Below are 10,696 nucleotides of genomic sequence, written 5' to 3'. Positions count from 1 at the left end.
AAAAAAAAGGTTCCGTACGTCATGCGGACTGCGCCCCTCGTGTCGGTTGGGCGGGGATGGAGGGTAAAAAGCCGTTGGGATTAATTAATTAATTAATTAATTAATTAATTAATATACACAACTATCTTCTTTTCGTCAATTAAATCTTTAAATATATGTTTTATGGGGCATTTTTAAGCCCGAACGGTATTTTTAAATATTCGTATTGCCCACTAGGCGTTACAAATGCGGTATAGGGGACTGACTCTGGCGATATATCAACTTGATGAAACCCGCTTTTTAAATCTAGGACTGAAAATATTTCTTTACCTTCTAAATGCTCTATGCAATCATCGACGAGGGGTAAAGGGTAATTGTCGCGAACCGTTAATTTGTTCAATCCCCGATAGTCGACACACAACCGAGTTTGCCCGTTCTTCTCCTTAATGAGCACTATAGGCGAAGCGTATGGCGAATTGCTCGGTCTGATTATTCCNCATAGACGAGGGGTAGAGGGTAATTGTCGCGAACCGTTAATTTGTTCAATCCCCGATAGTCGACACACAACCGAGTTTGCCCGTTCTTTAGGTGAAGCGTATGGCGAATCGCTCGATCTGATTATTCCATCAGCTTCTAAATCTCTTATAATATCCTGAAAAATCTTCTTTTCCGAAAAGGACAGGCGTCTAGGCGCGCAGTGGAACGGGACGTCAGAGGTTAGATGAATCTTCATCATATATTTAAAAGGCTCAACAGGAACACTACCAGGTTCAATATAAGCTTCATGAACCAGGTCATTTATTTGTGCCCTACGGTCTAGCTCTAGCTTACAGTTTACGTCTAAATCTACGGCACTGCAGACAGTTTCTATATTAAATATGTCTGGTAATTCGGAATGAGTACTTTCGTTCGAACCGATTATTGCGTTCACGTCTGATACATATTGCTCTTCTATTCTATTCGGTAGTTTGCTTTCAGCCAAAAGATGAACTCACGTAAAGTTTTGAATAGGTCAGTCGGTGGTGAGGCGCAGATATTTTTATTCAGCGAAAATAAGTCACTTATCATATTTCAATTTTTTTTTAAATGAATATCAAAAACTTTAAGAAAATCACGACCGAGGATAATGGCACGGTCATTTCTTCATCTGGCAAAACATAGACTTTAATTTCATTAATAACATTTTTAAATTCAATGGTGCAAATAACTTCACCGATAATATTTAAATCACGTCCTCCAATACCCCGGTATCTGCCTTTCAGTGGGTAATGGCTTATTGTTGCTTCCGTACGACCGCTTTATCAAATTAATTGGACTGCCGGTGTCAAAAAGGGAAAAATGTTTAATGAAATCTGCACTGCTCACCAACTCATGTGAAAAGGCAACACTTACCAAACTTAATGATTCTACTTCATCACAGTAGTTCTTCCAATCGTGTACGGCAGCAACAGATCGCTCTCCCATGGGTTTCAAAATCTTCCGGGGGTTTGGGCACGACTGATGACTATGGCCTACTTGCCAACAGCGAAAACATGATCCCTCGGGGCGTACAGGGCAAGGCCAGTTTGGTTTTATGTGTCCTCTTTTGGAACAATTGTAGCATAAAGGAGTTTCATGCATCTCCTGGTCGATAGTAGCAGCTTGTTTCACAGCAGTATTCGACATTTTAGGATTTACTGTACCAACTGCCGAACGGCGAGGGGTAATGGTGTTGCTTTGCGATGGATTGCATCGCCAATATGTACGAATGCAATGTTTCTTCCTTCTTGTTCCAACGTCGCTCTGCTAGCGCTCGATATATGTCGTGGCGGCTGACGGCAATTTCAAATTCCTCGATGAGTGCGTATTTCAGTTAGTCATAGCTTAAAGCTGAAGTCGTCGCCAGTTAGTGATCGGCGAAGGCTCAAGAGCTTAAAATTTTCATCGGCATGTATGGTGCGCATCAGCTCTTCAAAATCGCTCAAAAAATGATGCATCGACCGTGTGTTCCTTTCACCGCTGAATTTCGGCACTGCATGCTCGATATCCATAAAACAGGGATTTTGCTCTTTATGGCTGTAACGGAAATCTTGGCACTTACATCATGGAGCGTAATATTTATAACGGAAGTCGCGGAATTTAGTGCAGCAGTTTCATCATTGGAATTCAGTACAGGGGTCTCGGAGTTTTAGGCAGAGGGCCCAGCACTTAAATCGGCAGCCTGCGTACCAACGGCAAGGTTTTCTGCGCGTGTAGCAGTATTCTCGGCGCTATTTCCACTTAAATCGGCGATTGCGGCATTCGCGGTAACACCTTCACCAAGGTTCGAAACGTCTTCCTGACTTGCACGCACGGAACATTGGGCGACCGCGCCTTTTTGCGATGACCCCACAATGTGGCAGTAGGTGGGACTTGTTCTTTAGTGGTGCGTGGCATTTTAATTTTGTCGCAGTCCACACCTGAGATGATAACTTCTAGGGTTTAGATTACTTAGAAAATGTTTGATTTTATTTCTGTCACTACGTGTTGGCTATCGGCTTTATCAAATTGTAATGGCCGGAAGTATTTACAGCGTTGTATTACAAGACTGAACATCCTTCAAACCAGAGTTGCCATTGATCTTAATATAACATGTATAAAAGTACAATATATGGCTGGATAGATCTTGCATGACATTTTCTTAGCAAAGTATACATATGTTCTCCTTACATTTTCAACCTTTTTCATCCACATTTTGGCAGCTGACTACAAATATAAAACTTAACAGCTGAAAGTTTAAACTCGGTTTTACCCAGCCAGATTGGGCTTTTAAACTTAGTTTAAACTCGGTTTAAATTTGACTGAAAAACGGCACACTGAATTTAAACTTAGTTTAAACGACAAACAGACGCACTGAAAACCTGGCCCTAAGAGTTCTTTAGCGTTGTTGTTCTTGCTGGTTTTGCTCTTTGGGCTGCATGCAGTAATTGTCAAATATGCATCTCTTTTGCTTGCGCTTTGGGTTGCGCTTGTAGGAGAGCGCCCTGGACACTCATCTCTCACTTAACTACCGTTCGTATTTTGTATGTAAACAATAATTTATTTATTTTGATACAATGTCTTATTATTTAGGTATTTTTCGCGATCACACTTTGAGTTTTATACTGCTGAGGGCAGTTCGCGACGATACAAAACTCGAATAATGGTTTAGTGTGTCTTTCGATGGTTAAATATTTTTAGTTAAACGATATGATTTTTTATGGAGCGAATAAAGAACACGTTCGCACTCAACCGCAACTTGCTTGTGAATAAGCGGGATTTTTTCGAGACATTTCGAGATTTTCACACGTTGATTATTTTTCGGGTTTGTTCCGGATTCTTTGAAATTTTTCAGGATTTCTGCGAATTTTTCGCCACCCTCGGCACCTTAGAGAGCACTCCACATCAAGTTCTTGTTAAGGTTGTCAGCAACATTCTGGAAACCTATAAAGCACTCCATACCTGAAACCTCTGGTGAGTTTTGCTCCTAGTTTAATTCTAGTTTAATTTTTTGGGTCGTATGTTTTGTTTTTCGAGTTCTTTGTTTAGTTTTCGGGATCTTTGGGGTTTTTTCTGGATTATTCGAGATTTTCTCTGGTTCGGGATTTTTTCGAGAAGTTAAGAGATTTTTTTAGTACGATGTATTGTGGAACGATTTTTGTCAGCCCTTGTCAAATTTGGTTTGGACACAAACCGGTTTCGGCGTTGTGCCATCTTTAGTGTCATTTTTCGTTCTGAAATAGTTCGTGTTTCCTTCTGCTTTTATGTATTCGTGTTACTATCTGTTTTAACTGCCATTAGGTTATGCATACCCATCTAAGTACGTTTTGTTTCATTATCTCGCAGGTAGGAGCTTTTTGGTTGCTTGTATTCGCCGGCGGGTAGAAAGCCGTTATTTTTAATTTCTTGATTTTCGTGATTGCGTCAGTTTATGTTTAGTTATTTCGCACGTAGTAGGTTTTAGGTTGCTTGTATGTGCCGGCAGATAGAAATCCGTTATTTTCATTTTCTTGGTTTCTGCGGCGTGGGTCTGTATCTTCGCGTTGGCGTTTTTTTCAGGGGTAATCTCATGTTTTCAGTACAACATCTTGAGTGGTTCGAATATTACATCGAATACGGTGTTTTTGTTAGTTTATAATTCTCCCTTGAAATGTTTTCTGCTTGTATATCTCCATTTTCTCCAATGTATTCAAACGCCGTCCTTTATGCTGTACGTGGAGGAGTTTAGCTGCCTTACTAATTTTCATTGGTGTTCATTTATTTTCGAACATATGATATGCGAAGGTTGATTCTGGTGTGAAGCTTGGTTTTTGTGTCCCCTTATTGTAGTCTCTTATATGTTCGCGGAAACTTGTTTTAATCTTACGGCCAGTTTGTCCTACGTAGCCACACTTGCATTCACACGTTAATTTGTATACACCCTGCTTATCTAGAGTCCTCTTGTTGTTGTTGTTGTTGTAGCGGCTACAACAACCCCGCCCAGGACGGTTGGTATCTCAATCGTTGTCGTCGAGCTCCACTAACGGCAGCCCTAGGAAGCGTGCAGATTCTGTTGCGTTAGTCCACAGGGACAAAGCCGTTAGGGTTGTCGGGTTTTCCGGGCATGCTAAGAGATGTTTCGAGTCATTTGGTACATCCTCATTCAATCTACTCAGGTATGAGTTAAACCTGCTGCAGTAGCCAGAGCGAAGTTGGGCTATTGTCGTTCGTCCTCTTCGCTTGTGCTGCTGTCCAGTATTCTTCCGACGTTGTTCCTGTTGAAGTATGTAATGTTAGCCTAAGTTAAATTTCCCTTCACATCAATTGTCAAATAGATGGCGCTATAATGTATTTGCTTTTGCCTTTATCCTTTATTTTTTTTTTTGCATTTCTTGTTTTTGACAGCCAGTGTGCTTATCAGATTTTCCTTTTATATTTTGCTGAATCATTAATATAGATATATATATAAAACTTTGTATAAAGAAACAAATACTTTAACAGGTTATGGGCGCAGTGAACGCATGTTATAGAAGCAAGAAAAGTGCATTTACGTAAATTAGAAGTTTCTCGTAGCAGTTTGTTCTTTTTGTTCGATATGGATTTGGCAAAACATATTAAACCTCTGACTGGCGAAGCAGACTGGCCGATTTGGAAAAGAAAAATTAGAGACCTGCTGGATTACCATGAAGGTGCTCTAGATGCAATTGACGGCAGACTAGTCAAACCTGAACCAGTAGCAGAAACTGCATCAGAAGCAGAAAAGAAAAAGAACAAAGAAGCGGGAGATCTATATCGCAAGGCAAAAAGTTATGCAAAGTCCATGATTTCAAGCTCAGTAGCAGACGTAGTGTATCAGAAAATAATGGATAAAGAATCTGCGCATGAAACGTGGCTGGCTCTTAAATTGAATTTTGAAGCATCGTCAAAAGATCAATTGTTTAAAATATGTACAGAGTTTTTTGCATTTGATTGGCGTAATGGCGAAGACGTTTCGACACACGTTGCAAAGTTAAGAAATCTATGGAACGAGCTAAATAATGGCTTGAAATCAAAGAACGAAAATGAACTTCCTGGCCTTATTCTTGTTTGTAAAGTTTTACAAATTTTGCCTAGTGAATTCGAGAATATCAGATCCAGTTGGATGCTATTGTCGAAAGATGAAGAAAGAACGTTCGAAGAATTGATCACACAGTTGTGTATGTATGAAAGAAACTTTAGAAAGACAGCTGATGCCACTACTGGAGAAGCACTTGCTGTGAAAAGCGGAAAACCCAAACCACGTATATCATTTCAAAGGTCAAAAGACAACGATATTTGTAACTATTGCAAGAAGAAGGGGCATTGGGTAACCACATGCAAAAAGTGGATTGCTGATGGCCGACCACCAAAGAGCGACGCTCAGAGCAACGTCGTAGTTACGAATGTAGCCCTGTGTGCAATCAATGAAGTTGAGTCATGTTCATCAGGGTGGTGGATCGACAATGGTGCTACAAAGCATGTGACGAACAGCCCGGACCAGTTTGTAGAGTTTCAAAAGTTTCGCAGTCCACGTGTAATCATAGCCGCAGTAAAAGAATCCCTTGAAGCCGTTGGACAAGGAGTTATACGTATTTCATCGTTCACTGAGAATGGAACTATGGAGATGACTCTGACCAACGTCTGGTATGTTCCGAAAATTTCTAAAAATCTTTTTTCAGTTTTAGCAGCCCAAGACAGAAATGGAAATATAAGGTTCCACTCAACTTCAACTAAATGCTGGTTGGAGATAAATGGTAAAACAGTGCTGTGCGGAAATCGTGAGAGAGGCGGGTCTCTGTACAAGGCAGCTATCGAACCATTAAATGTTGAAAACGTCGAGAGGGTTACTATTGCTGAAGCAGAGACATCAATATTGCAGCTATATCACGAGAGGTGGGGTCACCAAGACAAGCGACACGTACGAGACATGCTCAAAAGAGAATTGGGCATCACAGTTAAGTTGCAACAAGAAGTATGCGAGCCCTGTATTTATGGAAAAGCGCATCGTCTACCCTTTGGTACTAGAGCGAAGGTTACTAAAGCAGGCGAACTTTTCTCCGCTGATGTTGTAGGTCCATTCTGTGAATCGTTTAGCAAGAAACGATTTCTGGTTGTGTTCAAAGACAGTTATACAAAATTTCGTTATGGTTTTGTAATTAAACATAAATCCGAGGTGATAACAGTTTTGAAGCAGGTTATAGCACATACGAAAACGCTTGGACACAAGATTAAAGAGCTACTTAGTGACAATGGGGGAGAGTTTGATTCCAAAGAAGTAAAACGCCTTTTGGCACAAAACGGAATAGTACAGAGATTAACTGCCCCATATACGCCCCAACAAAATGGCGGTAGCGAACGTGAAAATAGGACAATTGTCGAGATGGCAAGGACCTTTAAATATTCGAATTGTGAAAATAAATTTCCAGATGAAATATGGGCTGAGCTAGTGATGTCAGCAATTTACATTCTAAACAGAACCGGAAAGTCTTCTGAAGATGGCGCAAGTCCCTTCGAGTTGTGGGTCAAAAAGAAACCTAGAATCAAACATTTACGTATCATTGGGTCTACTTGCTATGTCCACGTACCAGCTGCAAAAAGAAAGAAAATGGATAAGAAGGCAGAAAAAGGTTTACTTGTAGGGTATGATGGAGATGAGCGGTACCGAATATACATTCCGAGCAACAACAAAGTTATCCTGTCCAGAGATGTGCAATTCGATGAAAGACAAACAGAATGTGAGTATCAAGCTAAGCTTCCGTTTAGGGATATTGAAAAAGATCACAAGCAAGGAGACGAAAGTGAAGTCGAGCCTCAAATTAAGGACATTGACGAAGAACGCATGCAAAAAGATGAACGTGACGACGACCTCGATACAAAGATCGTTGAAGAGGACGGTTTTCAGTCACTAAGCGATGACGAAGAAGAGTCAAAGAGTAGCTCCGAAGAACAAGATCCGCAAATTACCAGAAGTGTATTGAGAAGAAGGTCAGCTTTAAAGAAGCCAAAGCACCTCGAAAACTTTGTTATGTCCGTAGAGGAAATCCACAGTCAATTGAGTGAATCCCCTGATACTTTTGAAAAGGCTCTTGAGAGCGGCGATGCAATTGATTGGAGAAAAGCCATGGATCGCGAAATGGCCTCGTTAAAAGAGAATAAAACGTGGACTTTAACCGAACTGCCACAAGATGTAAGGGCAATTCCATGCAAATGGGTGTTCCGGCTTAAGAAAAATCCTGATGGAAGCATAGACAAGTATAAAGCGAGGTTGGTTGTGAAGGGCTTCAATCAGCGTCAAGGCATAGATTACAGCGAAACATTCAGTCCAGTAGCGAGAATGGGAACAATTCGCTCAATCCTAAGTATTGCAGCCAGTGAGAGAATGCATTTAAAACAGTTCGATGTATCAACAGCGTTTTTATATGGAGAGCTCGAAGAGAACGTGTTTATTAAACAGCCACAAGGGTATGAGGACGGGACCAGTAAGGTATGTAAGCTGCAGAAAAGCCTATATGGTCTCAAGCAAGCACCTAGATGCTGGAACAAACGCTTCGGAGGCTTCCTTGAAAAGCATGAGTTCAAGGCCAGTGACGCTGATCCGTGCTTGTACATTCGAGAAAGATGTGGTCAAAAACTCATTCTGGTAATTTACGTGGATGATGGTCTTCTAGCTGCATCAGATCCACGTGAGTTGGAGACATTTATTGGTGAGTTGAAAACAGAGTTCAAAATTGCTTCAAATAAGGCAAGTTACTTTTTGGGTCTAGAAATTGAGCTAAAAGAAGATTTTATTAAGATTAATCAAAAATCATACGCAAAGAAAATTTTAGAACGTTTCAACTTTTCCGAATGCAAACCTGTTTCAACTCCAATACTCAAAGATGCAGAAAGCTGCGCACCAGGGAAAGATGACAAATCAACAAAATTTCCCTACAGACAAGCTGTAGGAGCACTGATGTACCTAATGCTGGGCACACGGCCGGACTTGGCGTACAGTGTGGGCTTTATTTCCAGAGCATTGGAAAATCCTACTCATGAGGACATAGTACGAGTCAAGAGAGTTTTTCGGTACATAGCAGGAACTTTAGACCTTGGAGTAGTCTACCGGTACAACAAAGATGTAGGTCTTTTAGAGGTCTACAGCGATGCTGATTTTGGAGGGTGCATGAAGACTGCCCGCTCGACGTCAGGAGTAGTGGTAAAATATGCAGGAGGTGCGATTTCTTGGTTCAGTCAACGACAAGCGATTGTGGCAACTTCCACAACTGAAGCAGAAATTATAGCAGCAAACGAGGGAGCCAAAGAAGCAATATGGTTAAGCAGACTTTTCAGAGGAATCATAAAGCTTAAAGCTGTTCCCATCGTTCTAGTTGATAACTCTGCAGCAGTTAGATTAGCTCAAAATCCAGAATTTCACCGCCGAACCAAACATATTTCCATAAAGCACTTTTTCATCAGAGAGAAGGTGACAGAAGGCAAATTGTGTATCCAACAAATCTCAACAGAACATCAATTAGCAGATATAATGACTAAACCGTTGCCGAAAACGAGACTCAAAATTCTATCACTGAAGATGGGACTCACATAAATCATAAAGGCGACGCAGAAATTATGTTATAATACATTTTATTTCAAATTTAACTATAATTAACAAGGGAAAGTGTTGAAGTATGTAATGTTAGCCTAAGTTAAATTTCCCTTCACATCAATTGTCAAATAGATGGCGCTATAATGTATTTGCTTTTGTCTTTATCCTTTATTTTTTTTTTGCATTTCTTGTTTTTGACAGCCAGTGTGCTTATCAGATTTTCCTTTTATATTTTGCTGAATCATTAATATAGATATATATATAAAACTTTGTATAAAGAAACAAATACTTTAACAGTTCCTGGTTCTGAACGATGTGCGAATGTTGAATTTTTGGAAAACCTTGGCCAGTTTGTGTGTCATTTTACCCGTGTAAGTTAACACTGTCCAAGCTGTATCGTTGTTTTCTTTCTTGTTCCTACTTTTTCGTTTCGAGTCCTTTCTAATTTTGTCCACCAGATCTTTTTTGTATCCATTGGTTTTGGCAATAGCATATCGTCGCTGGATTAATGAAATAGTGTAACATGAAAAGTATAGTTTTGAGAAAAACGAATTGGAAGTTTTTATAAACCATTACAAACCATACAAATACAATTTCGTTTTTCGGGAATAAATTAGTGAGCCAAAGAGATATTTAAGAAAACTAAAGACTTTTATAATAGATTAAAGGATTGTCTATCCAATGGTGCAATTATCGAATAATAGTGTATGTGGCATTTACACTGTTTCTTTATTCGAGCGACGATATATTGTGTCTAGCTCTCTCCTGTGTGCTTCCTTAGTTAATGGGGTTCGCTCAAGTTTAGTTAATAATTGTCTAAATGCTGCGTTTTTGTGTTGTTGTGGGTGGTTAGAGGTTCATGTATTACTGTGTCGGTCGCTGTGTACTCTCTGTATATCCCGTATTCCAGCCTGTTGGTGGTCTTGTTTATTTTAATCGTTAGATCCAAATAGTTAAGTTTACCTTTCTCTTCCTTATCTATCGTGAATGCTATATTTTTGTGTTGTTCACTGAGGTAGTCCAATATCTGCCCCTCTTTGTCCCCCGTTATTATACATATTATGTCGTCCACATATCTAGCGTAGAAGCTGGCCCCTAAATTGGTTGTGAGATGCTCCATATATTTCTCCTCTAGGCTTTGCACGAACACCTCCATGAGTATAGCCGATGTTGGGTTATCCATTCCTAGTCCATTTATTTGTCTGTATATTTTGTTGTGAACTCGGAAATAATTTTGGTTTATCGTAGTCTTGAAAGTATTGATAATTTCATTTGCGATTTTCTTTTCCGTTTTGCAGAGTAATATTCTAAATAAAATATCCGTTGTCCTTGTTGCTATTGACGTGTAAAGATCCTTTATGTCAAATGATACCAATGTAGCATTATTAGTGTCATCTTTTCTATAATACTTTTTAAGTACCTCTTGAGCAATTTCTAAATTCCGAATTCATTTCAAATTTGAGTAATTCAAATAAGTTCACAATTTTATATTGCTCATTCCGAAAGAAAACAAAGCAAAATCAAAAAATAGTTAATGTAAGCAAAACAAGTTTAAGTGTCTTTACTTCGATTTTTAAAAAGCAGAGTGTGTGGATCTAATCGGTGTTTAGAAAACTGCTTATTCGAAACTTACGATAC

General features: G+C 39.7%; 1 protein-coding gene across 3 annotated transcripts in view; it reads right to left on the bottom strand.

Annotated features, from left to right (window-relative positions):
- Positions 1 to 10,696, bottom strand: part of LOC108363536 (uncharacterized) — a 113,353-nt gene that overhangs the window by 32,523 nt on the left and 70,134 nt on the right. The window lies entirely within an intron of this gene.

The sequence above is a fragment of the Rhagoletis zephyria genome, unplaced genomic scaffold (assembly GCF_001687245.7).
Source record: "Rhagoletis zephyria isolate East Lansing unplaced genomic scaffold, Rhagoletis_zephyria_1.1 Rzeph_scaffold_01298, whole genome shotgun sequence".
Classification (NCBI taxonomy): domain Eukaryota; kingdom Metazoa; phylum Arthropoda; class Insecta; order Diptera; family Tephritidae; genus Rhagoletis; species Rhagoletis zephyria.
The sequence above is the reverse complement of the archived record's forward strand: the minus strand, read 5'-3'. Positions and strand labels throughout refer to the sequence as shown.